The sequence below is a fragment of the Hevea brasiliensis genome, chromosome 3 (assembly GCF_030052815.1).
Source record: "Hevea brasiliensis isolate MT/VB/25A 57/8 chromosome 3, ASM3005281v1, whole genome shotgun sequence".
NCBI lineage: Eukaryota > Viridiplantae > Streptophyta > Magnoliopsida > Malpighiales > Euphorbiaceae > Hevea > Hevea brasiliensis.
Genome location: NC_079495.1, coordinates 112622612 through 112638140, shown reverse-complemented (window position 1 = coordinate 112638140; position 15529 = coordinate 112622612).

Sequence of the window (15529 nt, the reverse complement as noted above, 5' to 3'; positions counted from 1 at the left end):
ATAGAATATCCCCAAAACTTTTATGGTAGACCTGTAACACCCCTCACCCGTCTACAGTGTAGCCAAGCAAGGCGTATCACACGGAGTGCCGAAGCACCTGATCTTATCTGATTTCATTACAGTTCTTAATTTATTTATTCAAAAACTTTATTTAAGGTTTAGGCTATTTTTACTTTGATCAAAATTTAATTAATTTGGAAATTTCAAAAATTTTAACTATAATCCGGCAGAGTGCCGGCTATAATCTGGACTAACAGTTCTTCTGAACCTGCCAAAAACAATTTCAATATATGCTCAAATTCATAACTCAGATTATCTCAAAGCATTCTCATCAGTTTCTCAAACTCAGATTCAATCTCAAAATTTCTCAAACTCAATCTCATTCAGAATTATTATGATTAGATAATCAATTTAAATATCAGAATTCTTATATTTCATTAACTTATACAAATTTGCCAATTAAGTACATAAATTTATTAAATAAAGGATAGACAAATGAAATTACAATTACTAATTCACATTACAATAATAGCAGTAGTTATAATGTACAGATTATAAAACATGCTTAAAATGAGCCCTATCTACATGCATTGCTGAGGAGGTGACAATCTTGAACTCTTCTGACACTTCTGCAGATCTGGACTCCAAAAATCTCAGTCGGTAGTCTACTGGTTTTACCTTCAGTACCTGCGAGAGGAAGCAATTCCATCGCGCTAAGCATTTCTGCTTAGTGGTGCAATAGTATAACAAGAAATAATATATATAAATAAAGAAAGAAATAAATCATAATATCTCCCGGTGTGCAAACAGTGTGGCTAAAAAGCCATATAATCAATCAGGCATTAAGCCGAGTATAATAACACAATCTGTATAGCCATAGACTATTAAAATCATAGTATGGAGTAATAAGCTATAAAACACAATATGACGTAAAGCCATTTACAGAACAGCTGTCAGAATCCTATTGGCATGCCAACCTATCCAAACTATTCAACTAGGCAAACTAGGGCATATTACAAGATTAAATATTTATTTCTTTATTTTTAAGGTTTACTGGTCATTATATAATTCACTAGTCAATGAAAATGTTGACCTTTTTATACATCATGCATAAGTTGATTCTAGTATCAACATGTCACAATTCATAATTCAATATGCTTCCAAAATAGTACAATTTACCATTTTTACAAGTTGGCATTCATGGCCAAATTGCTTCAAGCATCATTGTATGTAAATATCAAATTCTCAATTTTTGTGTGCTAGATTGGTCTAGCTTAAAGTCCTATTTCTCTTAGGTTTTAGCTTCTGGTCAAAGAAGCAAAATTGTAACTCCATGTCTTATTGCACTCTGGACAAAATTTCAGGTCATTCTGAGTTGTATAGACTAAGATATGGTCAATTTACTAAAGCTGGACAGATTGCACCTTTACTGTAAAATTTGGCCAATTCTAGGTCACATTTAGTTCTGGCAGTTTTGGTACCCAAACTTGTGCAAGCTATTTGACTTGGTTCTGGCCATTTCTAGGCTTTGGTGTCTTCATAAGAATTGTAGCTCTATGTCTTATTGAACTTTTGGCAAAATTTCAGGTCATTCTGAGTTGTATAGACCAAGATATGATAAATTTACTAAAGCTGGATAGATTGCACCTTTAATATAAAATTTGGTCAATTTTATGTCACATTTAGTTCTAGCAGTTTTGGTACCTAAACTTGTGCAAGCTATTTGACTTGGTTCTGGCCATTTCTGGGCTTTGCTTTCTTCATAAGAATTGTAGCTTTATGTCTAAGCTATCCATGGTAAAAATTTTAGGTCAATTGGACCTGTTTTGAGTGAGTTATGGCCATCCTAATGACTACTATTTATATAGTAAAAAATCTGGGTTGCAAGGTTGCCATTTCGAATTTGGTCATTTTTAAAGTCAGTTTCTAGGCAAAATTTTGGCAACATTTCTCCATGAAAGTTGGCCTATTTGGTGTCTAGTTTCACTCCCCATTGGCCTCATACCAATTGGGATCACAATTTTTCACTTATGACCTAATTTAGGTGCTACCAACATACACAACCTACATTTAAACATCACACTTCCAATTTTGACAATCCTCCTCCTTCCAATACTTCAACATTTAATCATGGCACTTCTATATATATTGTACACAATTCTAGCAAGCATTTTGGGCAGAACACTCAAGTGTTCAATGCACACAATACATCATTTGTAACACCCCAAAGTTAACTACACTTTGACACGAGGAGGAGACATAAAATAATGAAATACAAGAAAAAAATACAAGAAAAACAAAGGAAAAATAATAGCAAAGAAATGTGAAAAATATTTTTAGGACTTAAATAGAACCTTATTGAAGTATAAATCTCATTAGAAAGATTAAAGAAAAATTAAATAATTAGTACAAAGAAAAGTGCATTATGGTCATTTGACATTTGACTTAAATGTCCATTAAAAATAAATAGTATTACACTTAGAAAATAAAATGAAAAATTAGTTTAGTGGTACCTAAAGTAAATAGCAAAAATCATGGGTTAAATGTGGAATAAGTGGGAATTTAACATAAAATATGACTTAAATTCTTTAGTGGACCACTAAGAACATTAAAATGATTAAATTACTTCATAAGTGGGCAGATTATTCCCACTCAAAGGTCATCTTCCTCATTCCATTAAACCTTTGAGAAAGAAAAGAAAGCCACCATTAACGTTTTTTCTTCAAGCTCCCATGCACCCATTTTCAACTCCAATCACTTTGATAGCTTCATGAAAAATGGTCTACACACCACAAGGAAGATATTGATACCAATTTTGAGAAGTTTGGTGAAGGTTTAGCAAGTTACAATTAAAGGTAAGTTTGCATTTTTGAGAAATTCTTTGTTAAAGTTTATGTTCATGTTATGGGTGTTAGCTTGGTGAAGGAAAATTTTGAGTTTGAAGGGTTATTGTTGTTTTCATTTTGGACAGCCATGAGTCACGTTTTTGATGAGGTATTTGTGCATATAATTGATGAGAAATAATGTTAATCATGGTGATTTAGTAACTTAGTGAATTATTTCATGTTTATATGGTGAATTATGCACTTTGATGGGAATTGGTATATGGGACGGCAATGTGATGTTGAAGAATGGTTTGTGGCAGCTTGTGGACACTTGAGTAATGGTATATATTGAAGGAAGTGTGGGCAGAATATTGACCTAGAAGGATTGATGATATGTATGTAAATTAACATTGTAAGGTGTATGTAAAGTTTGTAATGTTTAGGTGTGTTTGTAATGGTACTTAGAAATTGTAATTGTGAATGATATTTGGTGTGTTGAGGGTGATTGGAATCTACCCAAAATAATGCTAATGTAATGTAGAAAATGCTTTTGGTAATGTGCAAAACAGTTTAAACAAATGGCAAAGGTAAGTGTGTGTTTGAAGTTGGGGTGTGAAATGCATATTGAGGGCAGTGTATATTTTAGCCTATAACCTTGAATGTGTAACCTCAATTGGTATGAGACCAATTTGAGGTGAAACTAGGCACAAAATGTGCCAACTTTCATTGAGAAACCATGCCAAAATTCTGCTTGCAAGGTGACCTAAAAATTTGACAAATTCTGATTAGTTGCAATTAGGACCTGAAAAATGACCAATTGGGCAGCAGTGAGTGTTTAGGCCATAACTCACTCAAACCAGGTCCAATTGACCTGAAATTTTGACCAAGAATAGTTAAGACCCATACCTACAAGTCTTATGAAGACACCAAAGCCCAGAAATGACCATAAGCAAGTCAAACAACTTAACCAGAATTGACCAATTTGACCTAAAATTGACCTAAAATGGTACCATTTGACCAGCAAGAGTGTAATGACCATAACTTGGTCTACTTAACTGGATTGACCTCCATAAGACCTAAATCTACAAGTTTGTAGTTTTGAAACTAGATCGTCCGTTAGGTCAAACTAGTGTTAAACATACCAAACCTAAAACCCTATCAAATGTGACATATTAACAACACTAAAATCTAATTTACATATTAGGTGATTAAGTGAATAATTGAGTTCTTTACTTTGAATATTTCATATGATTAAATGACATATTTTTCTTATGTATTATGTTTAACAAGCATTGGATTTAATTCAATGATTATTGAAAATTGTTATAGTATGTATGAATTAATGGTATTTCCACAAGTATTAAGCATTGTTATGGATTGAACAAATTATGTTTTGGAAAATTGTGATAGAACATGTTTTGAATTGTGAAGGTAATTTTCATGGGAAAATGCAAATTTATGATTTGAATTGTGATGAGCATAAAAATTATTGGATATTGGAATTGAATTTGAATCGAATTATATTGTGATTTATGCTCATTAAAAGGATTGTGATATTGTTTTATATCTCACTATAGATGTCTCATTTGTTGAGAAGACAATGGAGTTAGTTGTGTTTTGATTACGTTAGATCTAAGTTTATTTTATCGAGATTCATTATTGTGATGGAGTTAGAATCGATTCGACCTCCTCCCACATAGGAGTTAGAATCATCAATAATATGGCCCTTTCGGATTAGTCTTGCATATTAGTGAGATAAAGATTGATTTTTGAGATACAGAATGGCTTTTGAATGGTAAGAAATTGTGATTTCAATTATGGTTATTGTATAATTGATTTTGTTGGAATTACTTAAAGGGATAGTCATGATTTGATAAATTGAATTTTGTGATCAAAGTTATTTATACAAATGATTTACATTATTGGCAATGAATATTTTGAGTTGTGAAATTTGATATTCTCAAATTATTTAAATTTGTCAATGTATATTGTACTATGTTTTAAATTATAGTTGATTAAGTTGCTTTGAGGATACATTTATCATAGATATACCCATGTACATAGGTTTTGATGTAAGCATGTAATAATATGTATGTAAATTATTTGAGCAGTTGTATAGAAACTCTTGTAAAATATTTTGGTATGTAATTAAATGTAAATTATCGTGAATGTAAATCGGAGATTTCATTTACTTAAATAGTTTTGTATTATATTTCTTGTATCTCACTTTGAAAAATCACTATGGATTTGAATTGAGAAATATGTTGTGTTGAGAAATATATTGGAGTTGAGATTTGCAAATACATATTAAAGGTTTTTAACACAAAGTTTTGAAAATCCCTTGTAGTGTATTTAATAGTTGGTAATTCATTAGGTATACGTGTGACATCATTAATGTTTAACATTTACTTTAACCCAAATTCAATGTACATCAACACTTATATTACACATACACTTCCATGGCAATTACACAAACTGCCCACCATTCAACACCATCATATTTCATTAATAAATTTCATAAACTCACACACAAATTCATGATATTTAAGGCTACCCAACATGGCAGTTTACTAAAGCATCAAAGTCCCACTTTTAAATCCTTAATTCAAATGTTCTAATTCAACAATTCACATTCAATCAATTTCTAGCACAAGTATTTTCATCAATCCAAGTGTAACCCTCATTTGCTTACTTATCAACATCCCAAAACATCAATTAAATTCATGAGATAATCAATCTCCCATATTTTCATGGCTACCCAAAATGAAGCAACAATACAAATCCCCATTTCAAAAGCTCAATCACAAGTTACACATGAGATTAACTTACTAGCATCACAAATTACTTTAATCTACACTAATTCCCATCAAACACCATCAATTACATATAAGAATAATTCACTTACCTTCCCTTTTCATGGCTGCCAAGAATTACACACACCAAATACTCACTCAATTCCTTAAATTTTAAACCAAACTACTCACCATAACCTCAATACAAACTTTAATTAAGCAATGGAAGAAAAACTAGCACTAACCTCAACTTGAGCTTGAAAAATTCTTGGAATTTCCTCTCCTTTTTGCTGCCTATATGTTGCCCATGGTGCAAGGATCATTTTTCATGAAGGGAATTTGAAGAAATAATAGCTTAAAGGTAGGGAAATGGAGCTTGCTTCATGGACGTCCATGGAGGACACTTGAGAGCTTCAATTCGGAAATGGGAGAGGAGCTTGATGAAAGTGATGAAGTGAGTGGGAAAATTCTGCTCCTTAGGTGTCTTTATATAGTGCCACTTAGTGTCCACTAAGTAAAGTTTACTAATATAATAATTAAACTATATAATATTTAAATTAAACCCCATATTTTTCCTAATTTTCATTACACATTTAATTTCCTTTTTCATGGGGTTCCCAAAATTTAATACTACTTATTTTTAATGGACATTTAGGTCAAAAGGCAACTCTAAATGTCAAATGACCAAAATGCCCCTCTTCGAGTTAAATTCGGACTTTTTCGGTGCTACCGATTTACTCCTTGTACCGCCGATTTCTTAAATTTTCATTTTTCATTTATACTAACTTATTAATTTTTCTTTGGCATTTTCAATGTCAATTACACCTCAGTAGACCTTTAATTAAATATTTCCCCAAGTTCTCTGCGATCCAGGGCCAGTTAACAGTCATTGCCGTAACTTCCTGGTGTGGTCACCCATCGCTACGGGTTCGGCTCGTTTAACCTAGTTTCATTTTCTCTCTTTTATTTTTCTTTAATTTTTCTTGTATTTTTTTTTATTTATTTCATCATTTTATGCATGTTTACTATCACCGAAGTGTAGTTCTAGATATTCCGACTTTCTGTGACAGACATTAGCCGTCGGAACAGTAGGACGTACAAACTACGAAAATGAGGATGTTGCAACTCTTCCCCTCTAAAAAGGAATTTTGTCCTCGAAATTCATCAGATTTAAACAACTGAGCTTATCGTTATCTCATAATTCTATTCACTTTCCTATCATTGTTTTCTTTTGCCTTTAGTATTTCTATTCATGAAAGTCTATTATTCATTAGTTCTTTGATTTCGCATACTGGAATTCTTACTGGTCCTTCAGTCTCTTTTACCAATTCCAACTCTGTTAAATTACCCTTTGTCTAGGTATTCTGCATTTATCTCATACAAAACTCCATCAATGAAAGGTATCTATTCTTGCTTCCATAGGGAATAGCACTACAACTTCTAAATATATTTTCAAATACCTACATTATTCTTTTCTGACAAAAATATCAAAATAATTATAAGACTCAATATCAATGTCTAGATATCTTTTCCCAACTCAGTTCAACGTACTGGTGTTCTGCACTTTTTCCCTTATAGTGTTTCATAGGGTATCATTTGTATGCTAACTTGGCACTTATTATTGTATACAAATTCTGTTAGTGGGAGGTATCTGTCCCATCTCCCCTCAGATTCAATGACACAAGTTCTCAGTATATTCTCGAGGGCTTATCACATATTACAGGTTATTATTATCATTTCATTTCATTTCATTTTATTGTTTACAGGAACTCAATGAGTTTCAAAATTTACCTGAATTACTCATTTCGATTGTCCATCCGTCTGAGGATGATAAGTCGTACTGATATCTCTAAGCTTATAGCAATTACTGTGGTACAGGTAGTTCACATTAATGTAACCGAGTCACTAACTCTAGCTACCTTATAAGTGTAGTCTTTCGATAGACTAGTTTTGAAGTTTTAAATTTCTGACTAGAAGTTTTAAATTTCTGACTAGAATTTTCACATTTATTTCCCGTAATAGTACTCTATTCGAGCGTAACTGTATCAAATCACAGACTACTTACAAATATTCTCATTTTATTGTACCATGAGGAAGCACATAGCTCTATACAAAAATCCCATGTCGGTACTGTAATCTGCAGCTTACAATACAAACATCGAGAACATTACATAGTCACTACGTTATAACCTCATGGACTAGGTTTCCTACTTCTTTTTTCTAATGCCTTCTGCGACTCTGAGTCCATATCTTAACTTTGAATAATCAAAAGTAAACAGATCTGCATCAGTGTCACCTCGACTCTTATGAATGCAATACATGTATGCACACTAGTTCTTTCTACTTATCTGAGCCTAGGAACGCCTAAACCATGCTCTGATACCACTAAATGTAACACCCCTCACCCATCGATAGTGTAGCCAAGCAAGGCGTGTCACACGGAGTGCCGAAGCACCTAATCTCATCTGATTTCATTACAGTTCTTGATTTATTTATTCAAAAACTTTATTTAAAGTTTAGGCTATTTTTACTTTGATCAAAATTTAATTAATTTGGAAATTTCAAAAATTTTAATGATAATCCGGCAGAGTGCCGGCTGTAATTTGGACTAATAGTTCTTCTAAACGTGCCAAAAACAATTTCAATATATGCCCAAATTCATAACTCAGATTATCTCAAAGCATTCTCATCAGTTTCTCAAACTCAGATTCAGTCTCAAAATTTCTCAAATTCAATCTCATTCAGAATCATTATGATTAGATAATCAATTTAAATATCAGAATTCTTATATTTCATTAACTTATACAAATTTGCCAATTAAGTACATAAATTTATTAAGTACAGGATAGACAAATGAAATTACAATTACTAATTCACATTACAATAATAGTAGTAGTTATAATGTACAGATTATAAAACATGCTTAAAATGAGCCCTATCTACATGCATTGCCGAGGAGGTGACAATCTTGAACTCTTTTGAGGAAGCAATTCCATCGCGCTAAGCATTTCTGCTTAGTGGTGCAATAGTATAACAAGAAATAATATATACAAATAAAGAAAGAAATAAATCATAATTTGGATACTCATGAATCAATTTAATTTGGTATGGTATTTCTAGTATCAACGATCTTATATACCAGTTTGTTCCTCTTTGGAAGTGCTTAGTTTATAACTTTTCAGTAATACTACTCAGTATACAAATTATTCTAACTGTATTGTATTTCAAGTCTCTACGGTTCTGCAATTTATATTTTTGTTATGTTTCTTTTACTAATCTCTTTTACTCATTCATTCAATACTTAATTTAATTGTACTGAAATTTCATTATACTTAACTTAACTTAGCTGCCTGAATTGAATAATGTTTTAATTGACTGCCCATGTAGCCTATACACTGACCAGACTGGATAAACAGATATACTAGCACTGGGTACCTAGTACCTTGGGCCGTCACACTATCGATCACAAAGTATCTCCCGGTGTGCAAACAGTGTGGCTAAAAAGCCATATAATCAATCAGGCATTAAGCCGAGTATAATAACACAATCTGTATAGCCATAGACTATTAAAATCATAGTATGGAGTAATAAGCTATAAAACACAATATGACGTAAAGCCATTTACAGAACAGCTGTCAGAATCCTATTGGCATGCCAACCTATCCAAACTATTCAACTAGGCAAACTAGGGCATATTACAAGATTAAATATTTATTTCTTTATTTTTAAGGTTTACTGGTCATTATAAAATTCACTGGTCAATGAAAATGTTAACCTTTTCATACATCATGCATAAGTTGATTCTAGCATCAAAATGTCACAATTCATAATTCAATATAGTGCAATTTACTATTTTTACAAGTTGGTATTCATTGCCAAATTGCTTCAAGCATCATTGTATGTAAATATCAAATTCTCAATTTTTGTGTGCTAGATTGGTCTAGCTTAAAGTCCTATTTCTCTTAGTTTTTAGCTTCTGGTCAAAGAAGCAAAATTGTAACTCTATGTCTTATTGCACTCTGGGCAAAATTTCAGGTCATTCTAAGTTGTATAGACCAAGATATGGTCAATTTACTAAAGCTGGACAGATTGCACCTTTAGTGCAAAATTTGGTCAATTCTAGGTCATATTTAGTTCTGGCAGTTTTGGTACCCAAACTTGTACAAGCTATTTAACTTGGTTCTGACCATTTTTGGGCTTTGGTGTCTTCATAAGAATTGTAGCTCTATGTCTTATTGAACTTTTGGAAAAATTTCAGGTCATTCTGAGTTGTATAGACCAAGATATGGTCAATTTACTAAAATTGGACAGATTGCACCTTTAGTGCAAAATTTGGTCAATTTTAGGTCACATTTAGTTCTGGCAGTTTTGGTACCCAAACTTGTGCAAGCTATTTGACTTGGTTCTGGACATTTCTAGGCTTTGGTGTCTTCATAAGAATTGTAGCTCTATGTCTTATTGAACTTTTGGCAAAATTTCAGGTCATTCTGAGTTGTACAGACCAAGATATGGTAAATTTACTAAAGCTGGACAGATTGCACCTTTAATGTAAAATTTGATCAATTTTAGGTCAAATTTAGTTCTGGCAGTTTTGGTACCTAAAATTGTGCAAGCTATTTGACTTAGTTCTAGCCATTTCTGGGCTTTGGTGTCTTCATAAGAATTGTAGCTTTATGTCTAAGCTATCCATGGTAAAAATTTCAGGTCAATTAGACCTGTTTTGAGTGAGTTATGGCCATCCTAATGACTACTGTTCATATGGTCAAAAATCTGGGTTGCAAAGTTGCCATTCCGAATTTGGTCATTTTTAAGGTCAGTTTCTAGGCAGAATTTTAGCAACATTTCTACATGAAAGTTGGCCTATTTGGTGTCTAGTTTCACCCCCCATTGGCCTCATACCAATTGAGATCACAGTTTTGCACTTATGACCTAATTTAGGTACTGCCAACATACACAACCTGCATTTGAACATCACACTTCCAATTTTGACAATCCTCCACCTCCCAATACTTCAACATTTAATCATGGCACTTTTATATATATTGTACACAATTCTAGCAAGCATTTTGGGCAGAACACTCAAGTCCTCAATGCACACAATACACCATTAATGTTTAACATTTACTTCAACCCAAATTCAATGTACATCAATACTTATATTACACATACACTTCCATGGCAATTACACAAACTGCTCACCATTCAACACCATCATATTTCATTAATAAATTTCATAAACTCACACACAAATTCATGATATTTAAGGCTGCCTAACATGGCAGTTTACTAAAGCATCAAAGTCCCACTTTTAAATCCTTAATTCAAATGTTCTAATTCAACAATTCACATTCAATCAATTTCTAGCACAAGTATTTTCATCAATCCAAGTGTAACCCTCATTTGCTTACTTATCAACATCCCAAAACATCAATTAAATTCATGAGATAATTAATCTCCCTTGTTCTCATGGTTGCCTAAAATGAAGCAACAATACAAATCCCCATTTTAAAAGCTCAATCACAAGTTACACATGAGATTAAATTACTAGCATCACAAATTACTTTAATCCACACTAATTCCCATCAAAGACCATCAATTGCATATAAGAATAATTCACTTAACTTCCCTTTTCATGGCTGCCAAGAATTACACACACCAAATACTCACTCAATTCCTTAAATTTTTCAACCAAACTACTCACCATAACCTTAATACAAACTTTAATTAAGCAAGGGAAGAAAAACTAGCACTAACCTTAACTGGAGCTTGAAAAATCCTTGGAATTTCCTCTCCTTTTTGCTGCCTATATGTTGCCCATGGTGCAAGGATCATTTTTCATGAAGGGAGTTTGAAGAAATAATAGCTTAAAGGTAGGGAAATGGAGCTTGCTTCATGGACGTCCATGGAGGACACTTGAGAGCTTCAATTCGGCCATGGGAGAGGAGCTTGATGAAAGTGATGAAGTGAGTGGGAAAATTCTGCTCCTTAGGTGTCTTTATATAGTGCCACTTAGTGTCCACTAAGTAAAGTTTACTAATATAATAATTAAACTATGTAATATTTAAATTAAACCCCATATTTTCCCTAATTTTTATTATACATTTAATTTCCTTTTTCATGGGGTTCCCAAAATTTAATACTACTTATTTTTAATGGACATTTAGGTCAAAAGGCAACTCTAAATGTCAAATGACCAAAATGCCCCTCTTCGAGTTAAATTCGGACTTTTTTAGTCTTTGTAGATTTACTCCTTATCTGTAGATTTCTTAAATTTTCGTTTTTCATTTATACTAACTTATTAATTTTTCTTTGATATTTTCAATGTCAATTACACCTCAGTAGACCTTTAATTAAATATTCTCCTGAGTTCCCACGGTCTAGGGCTAGTCAGCAGTCATTGCCGTAACTTCCTGGTGCGGTCACCCATCGCTACGGGTTCGGCTCGTTTAACCTAGTTTCATTTTCTCTCTTTTATTTTTCTTTAATTTTTCTTGTATTTTATTTTTATTTATTTCATCATTTTATGCATGTTTACTATCACCGAAGTGTAGTTCTAGACATTTCGACTTTTCGGGACAGACATTAGCCATCGAAACAGTATGACGTACAAACTACGAAAATGAGGATGTTACAAGACCAGATTGAAATAAGAGGGCTCTTGCTATTTGAATTAAATGTTTATGTTTTCTCTCAACAACACTATTTTGTTAAGGTGTATAAGTGCATGACCTTTGGTGTATAATTCCTTTTTTATGAAATAATTGGTTACACTCAGAATTTACAAACTTAGAACCATTATCTGTTCTGATAAATTTGACTGAAGAATTGAAATGATTATGTATGAGTTGGAGGAAATTGGTTATGGTAGAAGACACTTGTGTTTTATCTTCAAGTAAAAAAGTCCAGGTGGTTCTACTATAGTCATCTACTATGGTTAAGAAATATGATGCACCTTGAAGGGATTTAATTTTATAGGGTCCCCACAAGTCCATGTGTAAAAATTGAAAGCTATCAACGGTAAAAATGGTGCTTTTAGGAAAGGGCATTCTTTGTTGTTTAGCTAAAGGACAAATATCACAGACAAAATGAGCTAGATTAGATTGAATATCAGAAACATGTACAAGTGTGGGCTCAGAGGCATGTCCTAGTCTTGTATGCCACAAAAAGGAACTAGTTTTATTGCTATTTACAAATTTATCAGCAGTACAAGAATTAACATTTGAGTAATGGTTCATAGACAAACTAGGTACTGTGACATTATCTGGAAATGAAAAAGACTCTGAGGACAACTTGTACAACCCTTTATCCAACTTTCCAATAGCAATTAACCTTTTAGTCCATAGGTCTTGCAGATAACAATGCGAGTGAGAAAATAGAACAATAATATGTGATTCTTTTGCAAGTTAGCTTATTAACAATAAATTATGTAACACCCCTATTTGTATAGCCTGGTATATTTCACTGTTCCGGTGACCGGTGTCGGTCCGGACAATTAAGGGGATTAGAACCACACTTAAGACAACTAGATAAACCATAAACACAAATAATTAGTAATGTTCAATTAGTTAAGTATAAACAAGAAAAACAGAACAGAAGAAGTTAAATGAGCCGAGAGTCACAGCGATGGGTGACCTTTTCGGGAATGACTGCGAAGTCATTTTAAACTCAAATTTCTAACAGTAAAAAGTGACGCTGCGGTCCTTACGACCCTTATGAACACAGTGGACAAGAGAAAATCACGAAAAAGAACTGTTAAGCCAGTCAAATAATTAGGTCAGGGAGCCGGAAGAAATATGGAATTATTTGCAAACCGGGATGAACCGGCGAGGGGCAATTTGGTCAATTGACCCTGAGAGCTGACTCCTGACCTAACTGTCAAATAAAATCGGAGAAAAGAAAATTTTGGAATCGAGAATTAAATTAAAGAACTAATAGAAAAATAGAAAAAAAAAAAGAGGAAAATGAAAAAGTAAAAAGGTGATGACATCATGCATGACCTCATGCATGATGTCATAAAAGAATCAATTAAATTATTTATTAAATTAGATTTTTATGGTCTTCCATAGCAAAATAAATAAAAGAAAACAAAAGAAAAAAAAATTAGAAAAATCACTCTTCTTCTCCCTTGGTTGCCGCCTCACCATCTCCACACTTCCCCCATGAAAATTCTCCATTAAAGCTTGCACTTAAGCTTTAATTCCTCCACTCAACCTTAATAAATCCCCTAAAAACTTTACTAGACCTTGCAATCTCAACTTAAGAATAAGAAAGAAAGAAGAAAGGAGGAGAGAAATTGAAGAATTGGCATTATAGTTGAGGTTAGTATGCTAACTTGTTATTTTTCCATTTTAAATGCATATGTAATGGTTGAAATGAGCTTAGAATTAATGAAATGAGATAAAAATATGGGGGAAGGACCATTGCTGAATTTTGGCCAGCTTGAAGAAGGAACATAAATTGTATGGTTTGATGCATTAGAATGAGTTTAAAAGTCTTAATTAGTTGAATGATTATAGATTGGAACTTTGAAATTACTAATGGTAATTAAGTAGTGAGATTAGGGTTTGGAGGCCTAGGGTTTTGAGGCAAATTTTGGAGAAATACATAAATGATGACTTTGACCTATTGTGAAGTGAAAAAATGGTCAATAATGACGAAAGGAGATGTGTGGGAATTGTTAGAATGAAAGTCAAATTCATAGGGTAAATGGTCATGCTGCTGGCAGCATGACCAAGCCAACTTTGAAAGACCAAAACGGAAATTTTACAAGTCCAATTGATATGCCACCAATTGGGGATGAAAATAGACATAAAATGACACAATTTTCGTTAAGGAACCATGCCCAAAAACAGACCAAAACCTAGTGAACCAATTGACCAAAGTTGGTTAAGAGCAGTCTGCCACTGCACAAACTGACTAAATGAACAGTAATTATTCATTTGGTCATAACTCGAGCTAGGAAGGTCAAAATGACCTGAAATTTTACCAGTGATTAGATAAGATATAGATCTAAAACTTTCATGAAGAACACCAACCCAAATTATGCCATTAACCTAATCAAATTATTGAGCAAAGTTGAGTTACTGAACCTGCAAAACTGCAGAATTGCCATTTGAACAGTAAAGTTTCAATGGCTATAACTCTCTCTAGAAAACTCCGATTTAGGTGAATATTGAACCGATGGAAACCTAAGACATAGTATAACATTTCTTATGAAGGAAATTAGACCAAATTATGGACTTAACTTGATCAAATTATTGAACGAAGTTGGATCGAAAATCTGCCAGAACCAAAATTTGCAGCATGAGCGATTGCACGTGAGCGATCGTATTTTGGCTATACCTTGAGCTACAAAACTCCAATTGGGGTGATTCAAAAAGGAGAATAAACTTAAGACAATGGGGAACATTTTTTATGAAGAAAGTTTTGCCAAATTCCAACAATAAAGTGACCAATGGAACAGTGCAACTTAGGACTCCAAAACTGAAATTACCAAATTTGCCTAAAAGACTTAGGATTTGAGTAAACAACCAAAACCAACAAGTTTAGTGACCAAAATGTGGTATGTGGGTGAAGTTAGAGTTCCCATACCTATTAAGCCTTAGAAAGTCAATTATTTGACTTGAATAGTATAGTGAATAGTAACCCGAAACACAAAAATTTCGAGAACGTCGAATTTAACACGTTAGAACTAGGTAAATGTGAAGCTAAATTTATTTTGGGATTTATGTTAAGTTCTAGTACTAAAACATTGTAAAATTGTGTGTTTCAGTTGAAAAGAATACCGGAAAAAAACCCGAGGAACCGAGTCAAGGCCAAGAGGCGACTCGCTTGAGGTTTGTGCACAACGTATACTTTTTATAATCATCTTTTGCATACTATTTTGAATAATGTGAAATATTGAATTATGGC